We start from the raw sequence: 21834 nt of genomic DNA, 5'->3' as shown, positions 1-21834 counted from the left end.
AAATGTTGCAATCTTTTCTTAATGCAAATTACCATAATAGTATTTACTCTTTTTTCAGACATTTCTGAAATTAAAACTCATGATATTCAGTACGCTCAGGAGTTAACAGTAAGCGAGGTGAATCAGAGTTTAATTCTGGCTTCATATTTTTCAGAAACCTGAGATAAAAATATCGAATAAATATACAGCCTTTACTGAGCTTATGCCATCATTTATGCCTCGATTGCATAAAATGATGCCCACACCGCCATGGGAGTGAAGTCGGTCAAATGGATTCCTGTGATTTGCCGTCTACTCCTAGTAAAAATGCATATCAAAACAGATTAAAGCAAACTATAATTTGCTTTATAAATATAAAATGAGCTCTTTTAATTTCAACAGTTTAATTAAATTCATTCGAAATAAAATTTCAGTACCTCTAGAGTTATTTAACAGTTAAACAAATCATGAGATATTTTTAGTATAAAATTTTCAACTCTGTAAATTTTAAGATCGGCATGAAGAATCGAGTTCCAATTGAACTAAAGACCATTGGTAAGATTCTTAGGACTTTAAATGAAACTGCTGCATTTTTCTCCTTTATGACTGATAAACCGTTATTCAAATAGGAATTGCATCAAGCTATAGTAGAAATACTTCGGAAGACGCGTTCTTCGGATACTGTCATTTGGCTTTGTTCAGTCTCGAGTCGACCAGAGAACATTTCGACCATACGGGATTCATTTGGTTTAAAGCGGTAGTTCTCCATCTTTTCTGTCCCATGTACACCTTGCACCGTTGACAGATAAACATCCCCCCTTCCTTTCCCAAACTCGATAAATACATATGCATTTAGTTAAATTTAGAGATAAGAAGTAGTCAACTAGGTGAGAACGATTATACTAAAAGTTAGAAATTTGGCGTTAAGTGCTGCTAATTTTAATTGAAGTATAAAAGTCAAGATGAATATCTAACCTATCAGTAACAAGACATGAATTACACCAAGTTTTTGTAATACAGTGAAACAAAAAGGTAAAAAAGAAATATAGTAAAACAAATAGTGATCCTAAAGCGTAATGTAAAAATTTAAAAAGCATAAATATATCGGTTAATCTCCCTTGTTTGGAGCTTCACAACAGATAGCTGAAACAAGTTTCGTTCTGACTAATTCAGTGAGAATAAATAAAAGCGTGGTATTTAATCAGTTAAGTCAAAGAATTAGTAGAATTAAGAGTCTCATTGAACTGTCCCTTTTCCCTACTTGTTTTAGCTCTCTAACACAAAAATAAGAAGTGTGAAAGATATTTTAAAAAACAAGTTATATAAACATACCTTAAAAATATGATACATGAAAAGAAAAGGCCTGTAAATATTCGAAAAAGTCATACAATGTAAAATAGTACAAAGTTTTGAATGTAGTCTCAGTAATAGTAAATTAATGAGACTATTTTTTAATATGCTTTATAAATTAAACTAGAAAAAATATAGAAAATTTGGATAAGTATCGAAACTTGAATAAAAGTAGTTTTTTATATTCATAAGCTAATACTAAATGCTTAATAGGTAAATAAAACCCGACCGCATTCCCCCCCCCCTAAACTATGAAATTTCACCGTGGTTAAGAACCCCTGGTCTAAAGGTTTGTCTCGCCGCTTGAACGTATACCTGACATTTATTGAAACTCTAGACTGCTCTTGCCCACCAGCGGCCGAGCGGTAAAGTCGCTGAACACTGGTAGTTCGGTCCGAGGTTCGAATCCCGCGAACGGGCTGACTGCATGGGCGTTTTCGTGGTTTTCCCCATGTGTAACGTGTATACGAGCCAGTTTCCCTTAGAAAGTCCTCCACGAAGGCATCCCTCCTCTTAGGCAGATAGCCCTCGAGGCTTTGCCATAATCACACACACACACACACACACACTAGACTGCTCTTTCTCGTGCTCCTAGCCTCTCCGTCTGTTTACTGCCCAGTACTTTCCTTACCGAGAACTCGGGATGCGATTTTCCAGAATTCTAATAAATTCGTTTTTTATATTTTTTTCGGTAGTTAAAATATTTCTCAGACTTTTCTCGAGAACATTAAATTGCCTTAAATTAATCATTGAAATAACGGAAATGTAATAATTTTTTGAGAATGAGAGTAGAGTAGATTATAACAACATGCAGTTGCCTTAATGAAACAAAATGACATCTAGTTATTTTATTTCTATAGCTCAGCTATAATGTGATTTGTTTCTGAATTGAAAAGTGATCCATTTATAGTGAAGTAAAACGGGATTTCATACAGCTATCAACTGTTTATTTAATTCGGTAGCGTCAATGAATAAGAAAACTCCGAATTGTTTTTTAATAAGAATTTAAAAGATAATCCAAAAACTGAAGTTAATTGTTAGTCTACTGCAGAATTAGCGGAAACATTGCTACCACATTTTACAAGAAGAAACATTATTAAAGAAACTCGAATTGAAATTTCTTTTACAGATGTGTTTTATTGCAAATACAACTATGAAGTGCCATAGAATAGGTACTATCAAATAAAAACTTTCTCTCCCTAAATGCTACTTTGCAATGGACACTAAATCAGAAGATAATGTTAGAGAGTCTGTAGGTATACTTTTGGTAGCATAAACCCTGCACTCTATGTTGAAGACTAAGTAGCGAATTCTCGCTATGTCTTTAAGAATAAGTACTGCAGGAGAATGGTTTAAATAACCTTTTTGTAAACTAAAATCAGAACAGATGCACACGCTTCGGGCTCACAAATCACCACCACTAGTGGCTACGTAACAGAAAATAAGAATGTAATTAATCACTAGTAAATTAAGAATTCTAAATAACTGGCTCCTTGGCTTAAACTAACGCTAAATCGGCTGCACACAGCAAAGCCGAGCCGAGAAATATTAGTATAAACTGAAAGGTTTCGAACATCGAACTAGAGACGCAGCTTAAATACTGGATCTCAAACAGGTTGAGAATTCGAAATCTACGTCATACAAAATTTACATTCCGGCAGGAAACTGAAATCAGGAGGAACAGGAAAGTCAAACTAAAAATAATTGGTTAGTACACATTAAATCCATGCAATGTGATGCAATTCAGTTATTTCCTTCTCAAGTAAATTTGTTTTAGTCACAGAAAATTAGTAAAGTATAATGAACCACTCTTTGCTTTCAGTGTATTGTTGAATTTTTAAATATATAATCTCACACCTTCAGGTTTCTGAATTAATGCAATCATTTCCGTAAAATCACAGAATGCAAAAAATTGCTCAGTTGCAAATGCTTATTTCTCACGCAAATAATGGTCTGTAGTCTTTCCGAATGAACTACGCAGATTTTCATGACGAATTAATTTGTGTAATGCAACACATTTTTGTAACTATTAATTATCCTTATTTATTGAGCTTTATTATCCTTATTTGTTATAATTATCCATATTCATTTATTGTGTAGAACCAGTTTTTGACATTCCTAGGAATTAAAATTCTAACTATCTATTGTTAATTAATTATTCTTCTTTTTTTACGATTACTCATGAAACTTGCAGACTTCAAAACGAAAAATTTCCTTTTTACAATGGATTAATAGAACTTTCTTCGTCACATCTCTTGCTGATAAATATACTATGTTTCTTAAATTTTGCAGCATTACCTGAGCTAGCGAAAGTTTCTAGTTCTAAGCCAAACTTTTAATATGTGTGTTATCTTTTCAGTTCTGTCCTTAAAAATATTTCGTTACAAATGTTGACTTAATCAATACTGTTTTAAAGCAATATTAATTTAAAGAAAAATGAAAAATACTAATTTTGCTTCAGTAGTACTACGCTATTTTCCTTAAATTAACCTGTTTAAAGAGGAAATTGTTTGATAATTTCACCTGCTGTTAAATCGTCGGTTTCTATTGCTGTTGTTTATATAAATGGGGGAAAATTTTCGCACGTAAAAAGGCATGCAACTTTCCTCTTTAAAATTTTTAAATGTGCCTGAATGCTAAGCTATTTCAAGAGCAAAGGATAAAAGTTCTAAGATACGTGTGGGAAAACTAACGGATGAAAAAAGTTATTAAACACATATTTTATAAAATATAAATTTTATTGTTTTAGAATTGCTTGGCTTTATGTATTAAAATAAAGAAGTCTAGATTAACTTGAAACAATTTAAATAATTTCATAACTATTTGAATAAATATTTGCAAGTAGACAGGGTAAATCAAGAGAAAAGAGAACCATGCCAAAAGGAAGCATAAAAGGCAAAGCTTAAAATATACACCATACAGAAGGATGTTATTTTCCCTAATTTTTAGACATGGTAAATATTTTTAGTGACAATTAAGTAATTTCACCTTTAGTGTATTTATAACAGGCAGATTGCTGCCGGTTATAAATGAAAGGTAAAATAAATCTAAGCAAAAGACTAGGTATTTTTCCTTCATTTAACAGAGGAGCTAACTTTACTTCCTTGTATAAAATTATTTTGTTGCACAAAAGACAGTTTAGAGTCAAAAGAATAACGAGTTTGCTATAGCGAAAATCCAAAAATCAGATAAAGCATCATCATTTTCTACATGCTGTTGGAATTAAATATAAAAATGAGCTGCTTGAAATATTTACATTTTTTTTCTCTGGGATGTTTGAAAATGTTGCAGTATTTACGCGATGGAGAGTATATCGAAAAAACTGACGGTTCTAGATATGATTATGTTTTCTTTATGGAGTATAAGAAAGATGATTTAACAAACGATGCAGCTCTCTTTAAATAGATATACCCATGTACTTACTGCATAAAACGTCTGAAAAATACTCGTCTGGTATCTGGGCCATCTGCCACTTTGCGGGTTATATCTTATAAAGACATAAATTTACCCTAATTTTCATCCTAGAAAAGAACGTACGAAGTGCTCTCTTCCTGGAAAGAAATCCAGATGTTTAACCAACGTATACACCGGCTATAGATTTCATCTACTACCATCAGTCCTATCGCTTAGTGCCTTTGCGTCTTCCCACCTGCGTATAAAATGCGGGCCCCATTATTTTTTCAAGAAGGGCTACTTTTATATGCACCATCCTTCCAGAAAGTGCTGTTTAGATTTCTCTGAGGCTAATTTTCATCCGGATTCCAGCTGCATGGGGACTTAAAGTATGAGGGTTAAAAGTAAAATACGCATCACTTAATTTTCATGGAGTCGCAAGACTACAAAGTTTTATGCACGTTACTATAGTGAATTCAGCTGCTTGCAATGAAACACTGAAATAACAGAGATTGTTTTATTTATTGAGTGATGCAAAATTAAGATATGTTTTAAACTGACTTCTGACTAAATTGTCGAAACATTGGTAAACTGTAAATAGAACTATGCTGAAATGAAACAGATTTTTTTTTTAAATTTACAGTAAAGTGGAATTTTAAAGAATAGCAGAAAACAACACGTCATTTACTTTTATTTACCTGTGTTAGGTCCATTTACAGTACTATTAAATAGCATCAGCTTGACTCTGTGAAAGCATAACTCTGAATTTATAAAATAACAGGACCAGTCTTAACCCATATGAATTTGTGGTATCTTCAGAATTTTTTATCCATATTGCTTGACATTTTAATGAGTTAAACTTTACATGTGCAAGTATGCAAGCTGGGAAATGGAAACAAAACTTTAACCCCTAACAGGCCTTATGAAATCATAATAACAATGCATTTTTATCATGTAACTTAAGTTAGTCATTAGATACAATATAAAATTTCCAATTTACTGCTCAAACCCGCCGATCATGATAAAGCTGAATTTTCCTCTAACAATGTTTTTACACTTTTTTGGGGGCAGATAAAGGCATTAGCATACATCAGCAACAGTCCTGATGCATGTTGTTAAGAAAGGTGATTTATAGTATAGTGCTAAAGAATGTTTTTCCAAAATCTCTAATTTCCTATTTTTTTAACATCGTTACATTTTTCTGAGCTTGTGAGTAAAGGAAGATTAAATGTGATCTTTCAAGAACAAATATTTTAAATATGATATTACGGCTAGATAGAAGTATAGTGTCAAATAAGATAAAAAGTAACAAAGCAGCTACCGTACTTTTCTTTAGTTAACATCTAAGCCCTCACTAAAAAGTGTTTTATTACTATTTTTATCGAGTAATTATTTCTTTAATTCAATGTCCTGCTGAACGGAGGAGAGGAAAGAGATTTTTATGGAGTTTTTTCTATCTCCTCACCTCACATTTCTTCTTGTAAAATTTATTACTTACTTTTTTTTTTTTTTTTTTTTTTGCGCCATTTATGCTTTAATTTTGCTTGATAACATTTTACACCTTTACATTTAATTGCAGATAACATCCAAGCAGTCTAGGAGTCTTGTGTTATTTCTCCTCTGCCGCCACGGCCTCGAAGACTTTTGGCTTAACTGATTTTAAACGATCTAAGTAAGTAGCGTAGCGAGTAAGTATAGCATAGTGATTTAAGTAAATCATAAGTGAGCAAAGAGAATAAATATTTACAAATCCCGATACATTCTGCAGAATTCAAATTTCAGTTCAACGATTTGGAAACCGGCTTTGTTAACCACCGCATACTCCAGAGTAACAGTTTTAAACTTACAAAACTGAAACAGAAAACAAACTTTATAAAATAAGAAAGGAATAAAGATCGAAATCGCAGATCAGTGTGAGCAGTACAATCTTAAGGACGTGAGTCATGTACTCACTCAAGCATCTGTATCTCGAAATGTAATAATATTCTTGAAGTTAATCTTATAAAATGGTTCAGGAAGTTAAATCTATAATTAGTAACTTCGTTGGCGTGTCTACTGGTTTTGCGAATTTTTCCACGTGTCATGTAAATGCGAGTTACTTTCTCTTAGTTAGTGTCAGTTTGAACTAAACCATAGAACTAGGAGCTATTGTGGCCCAACCAAAATGTACCAAGGACCGCATCTTCTGACGAAGAGAATACGAAGATATACGAAGAGACGCATATGGAATTTAATATTTATTAACAAGCATAAGATAAATAAGATAAATTACTGTTGTGTAATAGTATTATTTGTAGCACAAGACAAGCAAGTTATCACTCTGGTGTGAATTAATAATTCAAAGTTCTGAGAAGGTTAAAAATAACCTTTTTGTTAATTCTTTAAATTTAACAAAAAGCACGGCTTGTGTTTACAAATACAACTCCGCCACTTGCAGGTATTTAAAATTACTTAAGCTGAAATACAAATTTGAGGTAACCTAGTAAGATATTACACAAAATGATCTACTTCAGTTTGAACTAAACCATAGACCTAGGAGCTTTTGTGGCCCAACCAAAATGTACCAAGGGCCGCATCTTCTGACGAAGAGAATACGATGATATACGAAGAGACGCATATGGAATTTAATATTTATTAACAAGCATAAGATAAATAAGATAAATTACTCTTGTGTAATAGTATTATTTGTAGCACAAGACAAGCAAGTTATCACTCTGGTGTGAATTAATAATTCAAAGTCCTGAGAAGGTTAAAAATAACCTTTTTATTAATTCTTTAAATTTAACAAAAAGCACGGCTTGTGTTTACAAATACAACTCCGTCACTTGCAGGTATTTAAAATTACTTAAGCTGAAATACAAATTATTACACAAGATATTACACAAAATGATCTACTTAAGCTGGCCCAAATAATTTAACGGGTGTTTTTAACGTCGGCTACCAAAATGACTAAAGCCGGAATAATACTTGGCAGAGCTGACGATCGGACGTAAAACTGCAAATAAGGATACCCAAAGCTCTAACACTAAAATATTCAAAACCCTCGACTTAAATACTCACAAAGCTAATTTGCATTCTGGTGAGGGCTCCGCGAAAAAGTAGCATATGTTCAAATCATAATAACTGGTTAACTAATGTAAATCCTTATACTTCCACTTAAATAAGTTGTGTACAGTTTTCTATAAAGTGTGTATCTTATTGATATACTGTACATTCCATCTACAAGAATAGCAAATATTGTAAAATGAAGCTTGTGTGTTCTGGAATTTAGAAATTTATTGTCAAAGGTTTTTGATCAATTGACAACAGATATCTCATAAGTTTTGCCGTTTAGATGTTTCCTCCAGATCTCTAGAGGGAATTCAGTTGCTAATTTAAACATGATATTACCAAAATTTAAATTTATTAATTACAGATGCTCTCATCTTTTGACATTTATTAACTGTCTATGCCCTAAAAACGCGTTCTTAATTAATTTAGTAAGCAGTCATATCCATTAAAGTTACTGAACCGAACAACATTTTCAGATTAAAAATCTCAAAATGAAGTCAGTTTTATATTATTTCTTTTAGACGATGCTGGTCGCAACAACAGGTTGTGAAAGCCGTGGGTTCGATACCCTTGATTTAAAGTTATTGTTTGCCATACTCATTTAGAACATTCTCTTCAATTTAACAAAAGTAACTTTCTGTGATTTTTTCTAGGCTTACATATTTTACAGTACTTATATTAAATTTTAATTTCTTGATGCCCAGGGTAAATTCGCTGAATTTTTGCAGAGAAAATTTCTAATACAGACCGATTTTTCTTATCCTCGCTCTCCTTTTGTTTGTAATCCTAAATATATCACTCCAAATATTTAGTTTCGTTTTGCAAAAGAATAAAAAAGTTCATAACAATTCTCTTAATCAAATTTATCTTATAAAATTTCCAAAAATGAATGAAATTTTTATCACATGCAATAGAATAAGATTTTTTCCTTATCGTTACAGGAGATGAATGAAATACCCAGCTGCATCCCGAATCAACAGAACAAAAGATACTTAATTCTTTATGGAATAAAACAGTATACGGGGGGGGGCTGGAAGAGCGATGTCCCCCCAAAGACGTCTTCATTATGTTTTCTGTTGGGACTTCAAGCCTTCCGAACAATCAGATGAACCCCGGAAAGTGTACCTACGTGACCGGATGTGCAAACCCCATGGCAGCCGTAAACCATTTTTTTACGCCTCTCCAAGAACTGTACCCTTTCTTTTCAAAAGGTAAAAAATAAATGCTCTTTATCTGTATTATCAAATATAGAATATAGAATTCCATCCTGGTTAATAGATACTTTCTGACGATTAAGCAATTTTATAAGTGAAAGTATATTTGATAAAAAAGAGACTTCTTTATTTATGAGTCTAAAAATAAACTGGTCAAGGTTGAGTATAATAATACTGGCTGCCACTGGCTTAAAAATGAAATAGAAAGGCAAATAAAATGCGAAAATACAAAATTCTGGACTGAAAAAATAGCTTTAGTGTATGGGTAAAATTTACGAAGTTTTCTTTATCTGATTCAAAATAGTGTTTGCAGAAAATAACTTTACGGTTATACTAAATTTGAAATCACTTAACTGCGTAAATACACTGATGGCCGTTAAAATTATTACTCCTTGAAGGAAGAACACAAGAAATCTGAAATTTGCATGAAATAGAGAACGTGCTGGTACAGGCAAATAATTAGTATCCCACGACACACGCTCATTATTGGCAAGAGTAATACCATCTTGAAGTTATATAAAAAGACTTTTTATTCGGAAATCACTTATTGGTTTTCGTGTTGGAGGTGGAAGCCTCATATAAAAGGAAGGAATTCATACCAACACTTCTCACCGATACGATTTTCTCATCACCAATCGTAGCCTACGGGATTACGGATTATGATATCAATCAGTTATTGCTCACGTTGGTCGATACCCAGTGACTGTTATGGCAGTTTGCAATCAATAGATACAGAAGGACCACGAATGACATGCGAAAGCAAGCTCATTCACAAATACCTAAGACAAGAGACATCTTGGTCTTTATGGCTGTTACGCGTCGCGAAGCCACATCACATAATGGTCACATGACATGTTTTAATTAAAGAAAGTGATCAAACAGGTAGATTTTCGGATTGCGATAGTTTTGGACCAGCAAAAACGTTTTGCTAAAGAATACAAATTTTTATCTAAACTTCATAAGTAGAAAGCGAAAAATATCAACGAAAAAATGTGTTTATCATGCAAAAATCTACTAAAAAATCCATCTTCATAGGATTCAGCTTACCCTACATTTCACTGAAGTTTTTCGGCACTATATATAATTATTATTAAAGAAAATTAGGCATATAAGGATTAACTTAAATTTCTTTACATCTAAAATTATTAATCAAAGATATCTGTTTACTTCCCTTTCACAAAAATATTAAAACTCGAAAACTTGCATTTTAAGGTAACCCATTTTTATACGAAACTGAAAATGGGTACTTTTCTATTGCTCTCATCCGGTAAAATAGTAGTATGAATCAACTGCGACAGTTTTTTCCAGGGTCAGTTTCAGATTATAAAATCGGTTTTCTTCTAAAACGTTTTTAGCAAAATAAGTTTCTTACTAATAGTCTGTTTACCATAACTGTGAAAGTTTAAAAGGTATTTTTCCCACCTTCTTGGCATGCCTTCGTGGTGTGGTGGTCTGCACGCTGGGTGCATATTCCAGAGGTCCGTGGTTCGATTCCCGGCGAAGGGGTTGCATTTTTGTCATCTCTCTGGCCTCAAAATTCCTAATGTCTTTACAGTCTAAACCACAAGGTTTATAGTTGTATTGTATTTAAAAAGGAATCATAAGTCTCCAACTAACAGATACCAATCATTCAGTCAGTTTGAAACACCCTATTTACGCCTCCACGTTTCTGTAAAAGCTTCCCATTCATATTCTTTCCATATTGTCACAATTCCCACACCAACAACGACACAAAAATTCGCTAATAATAGACTTATAAATGCTAAGATACACTTTTGGACTTTAAATTTTTTTAAATGTTGTCAATAATTTTCAAGCTCTTCGTATTAACTCCATTTTCAATGTATTACTCTGGAAATGGTAGCGTTAAAATATCTCTTGAATGTTCATGTTTCCATATGATACTATCTAACATTTTAGAGATTTCTAGAAATCGTTTAGCCATTTGAGGATCCCTGAAATTTTATAAATTACCTTTGATTAAGGTAACTTTTAAAAGTTACATTACATTAAGGAAAAAGAAATATACCTTGAATTTCGTTTCAAAAAGTTAATTTGCGAAATTTAAAATCTTTTAGAGAGAAAATAACATAATAATTATTAAAATCAAAAGGAATCTCGTCGGTGTGCTAGTGAGTTCTGTCTGTGTGTTTTTAATAAATTTTTATCTATGGCAAACTTCAGTTTTTGTGGAACTTGCTCATTTTATTGAAAGATATATTGAAGAATTTTTCTCATTTCAAATTCTGCATAAATACAGAGGCATCATTAAGTTAAAAATCTATCCACGAAAACAGACTTCTTAGTTCTCATATCCGTATCTACATTGCCCGATTCTTATAAGCTTGAGTGATTATTGAGTGGTTGATTGATAGTCGAGCTGAGAAACCTTGGCAATAGACCCCGATTTGCTGAAGGGGCTAATTGCACCGTAGTTTCGCGTTTTTTGTCATGGGTATCATAAATGCAAATTAATTTCCTTCAAAAAAGGTCTCCATTAAGGCATTTCCTATCCTTAAGCAGATAGTCATAACCTGATGCCTTAATTTAAAAATGCAATTACATTTGATTGCTGCAAAGTAACTACACAGAAATATGAACAATATATCATAAAACAGCTTTCATTTCTTTGACTCGGCGATGCAAGAGTATTCATTAAAGGGTATTTTTAAGTTGAAAAGAAGAAACTGATCTGGAGTTTTAAGTTTATTTATTTTTTATATTTGGAAAATCATTAATTGTCTTAAAACTGCTAGAGCAAAACGAAAAATGCTTTGAAGACATTCGATGTAGAATATTGTACGAATTCAAGTTTAAAAAACCTTAGCACTGAGGTAGCACAAGGAATGACTAAATCCTAACTGGACACTTTTCATTCCATCGTTAAGTCAAGATAAGTGGAGCGAGGAGTAAAAGACAGTGGTTAGGCGAGGTCATTCTAATACCACTGTTTAAAAACGATTGTCCAAGTCATTGATGATGACCAAAGCATTGGTTACCTGAAATCACTTGCTTGGATACGAAAGTTTGAGTTCATTAAACCGTAAAGGTGTATGCTTTGTTTTCTGGAAGTGCAGACTCAAAAAACTCAAAAATATGGTCTTTCGATTTATTATCTGTCATTAATAGTTAACCTGTTTTCTGTATTAGAAAAATGAAAAGAAATAATACAATAGAAAGTTATTGTTATTATTCTAAAGGCTGCAAATATCCTGAAAAGTCTCTGTGGAAAGAGGAAAGAATAAATAAAAAATTGTCTAGTGACATTTTATTTTGCGGAAGTTCTTAGCTAAGAACTCTTCTTTCGACACCCGAGTCTAACACATGTTTACAGTTAATTATGCTTTTGAATTGAAAAGCTGACAAATTTTTGAAAATTCTTCCCAAAGTATTGACAGCATTGAATTAAATAATGCATAATATTTACATTAATAATTCTTAAATTAACGATCAACTATACTCGTTTATCACAACTCGTAATTAAAAACTCGAATAAAAGTACATTAGCATGTAGCATTCAGTGTCTGCAATAAGAAATGAATTTTTTTCGGTTAGGTTTCGTTTGGCAACAGAAAAATAATTTTCAAGAATTTAAGGAGAATAAAAGTTAGCGATGAAAGTAAAAAAGGAATTTAAAACGAATCACTGTAAATTGGCTGAAATAAATACAAGAACCAGGGTCTTTTATAAAATGTTAGTACCAAGCTCAATTTTTTTGTGTTTTTGAAGCAAGTAAGAAGAGTACAAGGAAAGTGGATGATGTTTGAATACCCTATAAATTAAGCTGAGGTAAATGTCTGCGTTCATTGTGCTATTAGAATTTCTTTTCTGAAAAAAAGAATTTTATTTATGTGTCTTTTGACCTCAAAATATCCTTGAGAGGGGCAGCAGATCTTTCTTGAAAGGACCGTCGAAGTATCAAGAAATTTTGCCAGCGTAATTAGATAAGGCGGAATAAATTGTTTACTCAAAGAATCTGCACACTGCACTTTTGTAGTTTTAGACATTTTTATGTTACTCTTGCATTTCGAACATAAATGTCGATTCCCACTTAAAATACTTAAAGCTCGGCTTATTTTTAAAGAACGGACATGTTCACAATTAGTTTCACTCTAGTTTTCTCTTTGTTATTAAAATGTGGACAGAACGATACAATGGGTTTTACTCGAGATTCAAGAGATAAAATGGCATCAACGGCAACATAAATTACTTTCACATAAAGTAATTTATGTGGAAGTGACACAAGCCAGTGTGGAATATAAAATTAGGCAAAAATGATAATAAAATCTAAGATTATATTTTTGCTTAATTTTACAACGATAAGTCATTTCTTTTCACGATTTAGAATTTCATAATTTAGGAGACAGGATTTTATTACAAAGTGCACTGTATGCAATTTGATTTAACCTGCTTATTGCAGAATGCGAAATCATCTGGGGTCCTTAAGCATCAGAAATAACACAAGCACAAGTATTAAATATACACTCTCAAAGTATAGTCGTTAACTAAGGGACCACTGTAAAGTAAATGCAGTGGTCCCTTGGTTAACGAATCGGAAACAATTAACTAGTTACTATAATTAAAATTGTAGGAAATCGCGCCTTGGATAACCACAATTTTAATTAACGACGGTAACCAAACTATCCACTCTCCCAGACAATTCTCGCATGCTTTTTTTCAGTCGTTCGAGCAGATAAATTTAATATTCCGTTGCCAGCATACAGGCAGGCAGCAACACTCAAGTAACATCTCTAAAATAATCTTAGGATAACTAAAATTCCACTTCTAAGGAATTTAATATATGATTCGCATTTTTAGTAGGATACTTATTTCTAAACATTTATTCAAAAATATAAAGTAAACTTACAATTGTAAACAAGCAGATATTAATGCAAGAGTCTTGTATCTCTAAAATAAAACGCGAGTAATTTAGAAGTAATATTATTCCTAAAGTATACCTCTAACTACAAGCATAAAATGTGTTCCTGTTTATAAATCTCGGTTATGTGTCAATAATTCGTACTGATATAATTTCACATTAAAGTTTAGATTTCCATTTTATTATTCACCTGAGTATAGAGAAAAAAAAGGCTAGTTAATTTTTTTTATTCTTTTCTTTTCAATGCTAGTTCATTACGTGTTATGTGAAGCATTTAGGTATAGCATTGATTCTGTTTTGTTTGGTTCTGTAATGCGTCGAATTATTACAACAGAATAAGGAAAATATTTCAGCATTTCATCATACAGAAAATGAATAGGAAAGTATTTACGAAATTGCCGAAGGTAACGGCTTCCGGCGAATCGGCATGAATGCACTCAAGGTTCAGAATCAAGGGCTAAAGCATACGTTCCAATAACTTAAAGGAAACGAGTGTAAAATATTTTAATAACCCTTAATTCATTTCCTTCCTGCAACAAAAGAACTGAAATAAATTTATGTTGTATTAAGCGTATTTTTTCTTTTTCCTTTCTTAAAGAAAAGGTTAGCAACATTTACATACAAACCTTTATTGCCACGTTCAATTCTATGTAGAGAGCTGAGTCTTATATCAAAGCTTTAATCGCGCGTAAGTATGATTACTCAATACGATATTATTGCTAAACAAAAATATCCTTTCCTGCTTCAAGTGGTAATATTATATATTTCATTTCATGCATATATTTGTGAAATTATCTGACTCTTGTTTATTGTTTATCTTGTTTATTTTTTTCTCTATTTCATAAAACGTACTTGGGTTTCTTAGTTTGGGAATTTTTTTTTCCATCTTAGTGTGGTTTTAAATGATTTAATCTTTAATAGGTATGGAGAAAATTTCTTACGCTAACTCTCTATAAAATTATGAGTAGTATTTTAATACTACTCATAATTTCTAAGAATAAATTCATAAAATTCACAGAAACGATTAATGATTTTGTTTTATGAGAAAGTACTTATAAAACATATTAAGCATTAGCACAGTCCTTTCGGACGGCCGTTAAAATCTGAACTCTTTCGGATTTTTTTTTAAAGTTTTATTTCATTTTCACAGTGCTCTCGTAGGAGATATGCTTGATTTAGTACTGTATTTAATTTGGTCATTGAACATGATACTTTAAAGTGCGTAATAATTGAAAATGTGGAGAGCAAGCACGAAATATTGAAATAATGAAGGAATTTTTTGTATTTAACTCTGAAAAAATCCCCCAATGTAAAGTATTCCGAAGGGTTTTGTGATTTCCTTTTTGACAGCATAGGCACTTTGAAGAAAAATGATTTTAAGAGAGTGACTCAGACGACTTTACTTCTCAAGCCCCCAAATGAGGTTTATTACCCTCTCCTCGAAAAGGGTGCTTAGCTTTTTCAGACTATTTTTCAACCTTTATATATCCTCTTACTTTCAGCATTTTCAAAATGATGATTCTTTCAACCTTCTTGAATGGAGATCTTTTAGTTAACTATCATTACAAACCTGTCTGTGCTCCACATGGAACTCATGTGGTTTGCTTCAGGCTGGAGTGAAAAAAAAAAGTAATGCTTGCAGCCAACAGACTATTCGCAGACCTGGAACTTGACGGTTTAGTTTTTCGTACACCCACCTCACTAATTTTTATGCTCATTGATTAAAAGAAGCTAGTTTTAAAGTCCATGTAACCTTAGGGAGTCGTCTCTTTTACTTTTTAACATTTTAGTGGCTAAATTTCTAGCGTTACTTTGCCCATGTCATTGGACTTTGTATGAAGTACATCCAAATGAGTGATTAAAATACATCTGTCTGTTCCTTCATAAATATGCATGCTGTGAATAAATATTTATGTGGTAAGAGTTTTTAATGGGCATTTTTGCCGTGTGCCGTTTACTAACCATCTGCAGGTAGCAGACTAAATGGGAATTTGAAGGAAGTTTCATCGCCCTTTTCAAGGCAGCTGTTCAATCCTGAATTATGTTCTTGGAATAGTGCGTATATAAGCAAACTTAAGTTATCAGAAAAGACACAAAGACATCACGATTTGAGATTAAATAATATACGATTGGTTTGAACCTATGGTTCTGAATTTTAAAGATGGAATCATCATTATAGGAATGACAAATGTTGCAAATATGCTCAATACAACAGCTATCTGGATTAGAAAATTTAAAACATTAAATAATAATATTAATTTTTTGTTATTTTAGTTTCATAATGACCTTTTGATACATGTAGATGAAAACATGAATCAACCTGAAACTATTAAGCATTTTAGTTAGTAAATGGTTATATGTACATATATATGCATATGTAATTTGCAATTTTCTTACTTTTTTTGGTTATGTGCCTTCTTCTTTATTTTTGTTTTTATATATGTACTATTTTTATTTTATTTTATTTATTTTGTTTTGTTTTAAAAAGTACATTTTTGATGAATATCGATATAAATTTTAAACTTCTAAATTTTTACTAGTTTTTAAATATTTTATCTGTATTTGAGGGATTAAATATTGCTTAATTTCAGTTAGCAATAGTTTTTACTTTCTTTCCCAGGAGATAATCCTAAATACACGCACATATGTATATATATATATATACTAACTCAAAACGCAAATAAGCAAAAAACTTAAAAGCATAAATTGACTTTAAAAATAACATTCTAGCGCTGTCGCTGCTAGGACTATAAATTTAAATTCAATTCATAATTTCTATTTATAATTATCGCCTAGAAAATGAACAGTAAAATTATTGAAAATTGAATATATTAAAATATAAGTTAATTCTTAAGAAGATTTGAATATACTATTAAAATATGTAATGGATTTAGAACAAGCTATAAGGTATTTCTCCCACTTTTCTAGCGTGCCTTTGTGGTGTAGTGGTTCTGCACGCTGGGCCGGTATTTCCAGAGGTCCGTGGTTCGATTCCCGGCGAAGGCGTTGCTAATTTTTCATCTCTCTGGCTTCCAAAAAATACCTAATGTCTCTACAAAGTTTAAAGTTATAATGTATATAATTAAAAACTCAAAGTACAAAAGGATATAAAAATGTTATAAATCGCAATAAAATTAAAAAGGGATAATTATTGTTGATCTTGTGGAGGAATGATATATCAAAGGGAATTAGTTTTGTTCCATAAAATCCGCAATAAGTGGGCATGATTGCATTTCCTCTCCTTCGTCTATGTGAATAAATTTTTTTAACTTGCGAAAAATCTAACAAATAATGTTTCGATTTAATTATTAGTTTTCAAACAGACTAAGGAAATTCCCCGACACGATCAAATGGGACATATATAAAAACGATTTTTTAATGATACCAAGAGAAGAATCAATTAAAAGTAATTCGTTAATGCATAAAAACAAAACTACTTTTATTATACATTTTAAATTGTATAATGTGATAAAATAATTCAAATAATTCGTTAATGCATAACAACAAAATGGTTTCATTATACATTTTAAATTATATAATGCGATAAAATAATGCTTTAATGCATAAAAACAAAAGGACTTTTATTATACATTTTAGATTATATAATGTGATACTTTTGTTTTTATGCATTATCGAATTATTTTTAATTGATTTTTCTCTTGGTATATACCATCATTTAAAAAAAAGTCGTTTTGTATATATGTTCCATTTGACCGTGTTGGGTCATTACCATCGACTGTCTGGAAACTAATAATTTAAATCCAAAAATTATATGTTAGAGTTTTAGCAGCTTTAAAAGAATTCATTCAAATAGAGAGGGGAGGAAACACAATCACTCCCAGCTATTGCGGGTTTTATGGAACAAGACCAATTGCCTTTTATATGTCAGTCTTCTTCTACATGATTAATAACATTTAACTCTCTTTCAATTTTATTGTGATTTATAATATTTTTATATTTTTTGTACTTCGAATTTCTGATGATTTACATTACAATTTTAAATTTCATCTAAATCTATTACATATTTTTAATAGTATATCCAAATCTCCTTAAGAATTAAAATTTATTCTAACAGATTTAATTAACAATAGTCTTTACTCTTCATTTTCTAGGTGATAATCGTAAATAAAAGAAATATTAATTGAATTTAAATATATACATACTATATAGACAATAAGTAAGAAATTTAGAACTAATTCCACAAAGACCCAAAAGAAGTGAATTTCAATACCGTTAAATTTGTGACATATATTATTAGAAATGTTTTTGTGTAACATATCCAAGGAACATAAATTTAATTAATGCGATGAATTATTGGAATAAATTTCAGTCAGTATTTTAAGTAAAAGTAATTTAGATTTCTGTTGCAGTAAAAATATTTTAATACACTGTATATAAATATTATATATATATATATATAAATTCTGTGTGTTTGAAAATAACAAAAAAATTTAGCACTTTAAACACGCGGTTAGTTGCAACATTATATGTCTTACACAATGGATTAAGCAATCAGATTTCAAAGCTTGCAAAGAGTAATTTTTTCCAATTGTATACAGGAATCCATTTTTTTACAGTTGAAATCCATCCATTTTTTTTAAATAGTTGAAAGTAAGTCAGCTAATTCTAAATCTTTGGAATCTACATTCATCAAAATGCCTTCGCATTTTGATGATACTTTTCTTTGACTTATTATACTTACTTCTTTAAAACGATTCAGCAACGCACACAAAGGCTGTTTGCTCAATAGAAAAATTACCTTCGGGAAGATTTGCATTGAATTATTGGATTCTGGAAAAGCACGAGACAACTCTCTGCCTAAGAGAAAGTATACCTTCGGAAAGAATTTTTAGGAGAAATTTACTCGTACTCACCAATACAGGGAAAATTATAAAAACTCTGTAGAGACATTTGGTTATTTCGAAGCAAGAGAAATGAAAATGAGGAATGCCCTCACCGGGGCTCGAACCACGGACTTCTCGAATACGCGTCGAGCGTGCTGATCACTACACCACGAAGGCATGCTAAGTAGGCGGGAGAAATACCTTATATACACCTCTTTTAAAGGACGACACTGGGGATTAGGGGCCTCAGTTGCCAAACCTGGTTGTGGAAAATCATCATCCACCACCTTTTAGTTCGAGCGCCACTGTAGAGACAGTTATTTCGAAGCAAAAGAGATGAAAAATGAGCAATGCCTTCGTCGGGTCTCGAACCACAGACCTCTCGAATACGCGGCGAGAGTGCTGACCACAACACCACGAAATCATGCTAAGAAGGCTGGAGAAATACCTTCTACCTCCTACACAAGGCAGACCATTCGCCTGGATTTCAATCCGAATCGAACTACCAGTGTTCAACGGAGTTATTTCTTGGAGTACCAGGAGGCCTTTTCGTTTCTGACCAGCAACAACATATTCTAATCACAATCCATTCTTTTGACCTATTTTTTATGCTTGGAATACTTAAAAAGGGGTAACTTTTACTTATTTTACAGTACCTTTTGCATATAAGAAGGGTATTATTTAACTTTCGCTTGCTTTCGGTATTGGAATATAGTGTTTAATTTACCTCTTTCAGTGAAGAAAAATTATTTTCGTATTATTAAAAAATTATCGTTTCAATCGCGATTAACAAAGCTTTAATCTCTAATTTATCAAATGCACGGAGCGTCACATCTGTTCTTTATAAACAAACAGCTGGCAAACATCGAAGTTTCATAAGGAGAGCCGAGCTCAGCATAAAGGAACCAAAATCTTCATTTACCTGAGATTCATTCATTCGTCTTCTAGATGCATTATTTCATTCGCTATTGAGACTAATACAATTAATAGAATTATTTCAAGGAATCCTGTAACCTATTTTGAAATAAATGCTACTTGTATAACAGTTTCAGGTTTTGAAATTCAGTTTTCTTGTGCTTTATCTAGTGTGGAATATTTTATTTTCTTGACAAGATGCCAATCTGTCTTAGAATTTATAAACGGAAATTGGAAATACTGAACGCTTCAAAACAAGCTATTGTTTTCCTTTACACAAAATGCCTATTTATCATAGGTCATTCGCCTTTATTTTTTCTTACAAACCTGTTTTCATTGTGATTAAAGGGGATGTCTTCTTTTATAGAGGATTCAATTTCCTGTCAAATATGTTAACTGCCTCTCCAGGAGCAGTTCTGTTATGTTGTTCTTTAAACCAATTTAAGATGGTAATCATTATATGTGTTTGGAAATCATCATTCTTTCATGATGGAATTTTATTACAGGAAATGATTCTAATCTGTGTAAATGTAAAAAAATATTATCATTTTTATAATGTTTTTACAATGCCAATTTTTTATTGAAAACAAAAACGTGTAGTTTTTCTCCCCCTTTATACAAAGAGTTTTTGAAACAAAGTATCAAAGGATTGGTTCTTTTCTCCCCCAGATGGGAATACCAGAACGATAATTTCAATAAATGCACGTTTACTTCAACTACTATTTCCATTTCATATATCACAGTAGGGTTTTAGACAATGAAGTAATTTCTGAAAGCTAATAATAGGAAATCCTTTGAATGTCTTGGAAGAGAAAAATTAATGTAAAACTAAAGATAACAGATAATTTTTAGCCCAAACGAGCGTTAGCCCAGAAGGGCTACAGTATAAACGGCTGTATTACTTTTCAAATTGTTGCCACCAAATTTTATCGCCCTGTATGATATTTAAGAAACTAAATATTGAAGAATCTACATGAATGTATGTATGTTTCTTGCAATGTGGTAAAACAACGGTACCTAGACCCATCAAAATTTGAATAACGTAATCTTCCACCTAATATGGGAATCTGTAAGCCCTAATTTGGAATTTCAAATTTGCTTTATTATATATTTCAACAGCGGTACCTAAAACAATGGTACCTAGAGTCATCAAATTCTAAATAACTTAGTCCTCCACCCGAACATTGGGCACCTGGAAGCCTGAATCTGGAATTTGTTTTATAGACTATTTCATATTTTGTAAAATTTTAAAGAATTTTTTATTAAAAAAGCTCGACAATTTCAAAGCGAAGAGTGGCAACGCTGTAGGGAATAAATTATTGTTATCTCCAGCGCAACACTGTCTATCGGATATTCTAAAGATATGCTGTTTTTAATTTTTTTAGCCCAGTGTGGCGCTAGCCCAAATATTCTCGAAACGTGTATGTGTCTGTAAATTAAAAAAAATAAATAAATAACGCCGTTTGGGCATAATATTAAACCTGAAAGCTTTCGGATATTTTTCATGTTGTTATTTCTCTTTTCATTTTTTATATGAAACCAAAATGCTTATTAAATGAAAAAAGAAAACTAACGAATATTTTATTTGAAAGCATTTAAGTAGAAAATCTCTAAGTTACTACGTTCGAATTTTAATCTGGAATACATATTTTGAGTATAATATGAACCTGTTATTACGGCACTTATAATGCTACTGGTGGGCCTTTTTATGCAAAGCTTACAATATTAAACCCCTAATAACTGTTGATATTGCGTTGCATAATTCAAAATAAATAAAAGTGTTTATTCGAGGTTACGTAATCAATAAATAGATTTTCTTACTATGTAATGTGCGGTTAAAACTATTGCGTAAGTTAGTCACAAATGTCTCCAGTTTTATTTTTTGTCAATATATTTTAAAGACTTAAGAAATAAACAAAATCATGAAATCTTTATAGAGCTTAAGATACTGCGCATATCTGCATATAAAACAGCTTAGTTAGAAGAATCGCCGTGAAACTTCTGAGGGTGCAGTATATAGTACATTACTAGGAAAAACGTAGTATTTTATCTTACTGCTATTTCTTGGCTTTTTTACTTAATGCAAATGCGTGTAGCTACCTGGAAAATAGGCACAAAGAAACATACGCCTCCGAGCGCATCAATTTGTAGGTTTTTTTTATTTAAATACGGCAAAGCACATGACGGCTATCTGTGTAATGGGATGGAT

The sequence above is a fragment of the Stegodyphus dumicola genome, chromosome X1 (assembly GCF_044657685.1).
Source record: "Stegodyphus dumicola isolate Sdum_Otavi_A_Nest chromosome X1, ASM4465768v1".
In the NCBI taxonomy this organism is placed as follows: Eukaryota; Metazoa; Arthropoda; class Arachnida; order Araneae; family Eresidae; genus Stegodyphus; species Stegodyphus dumicola.
Note: the sequence above shows the minus strand (reverse complement) of the source record.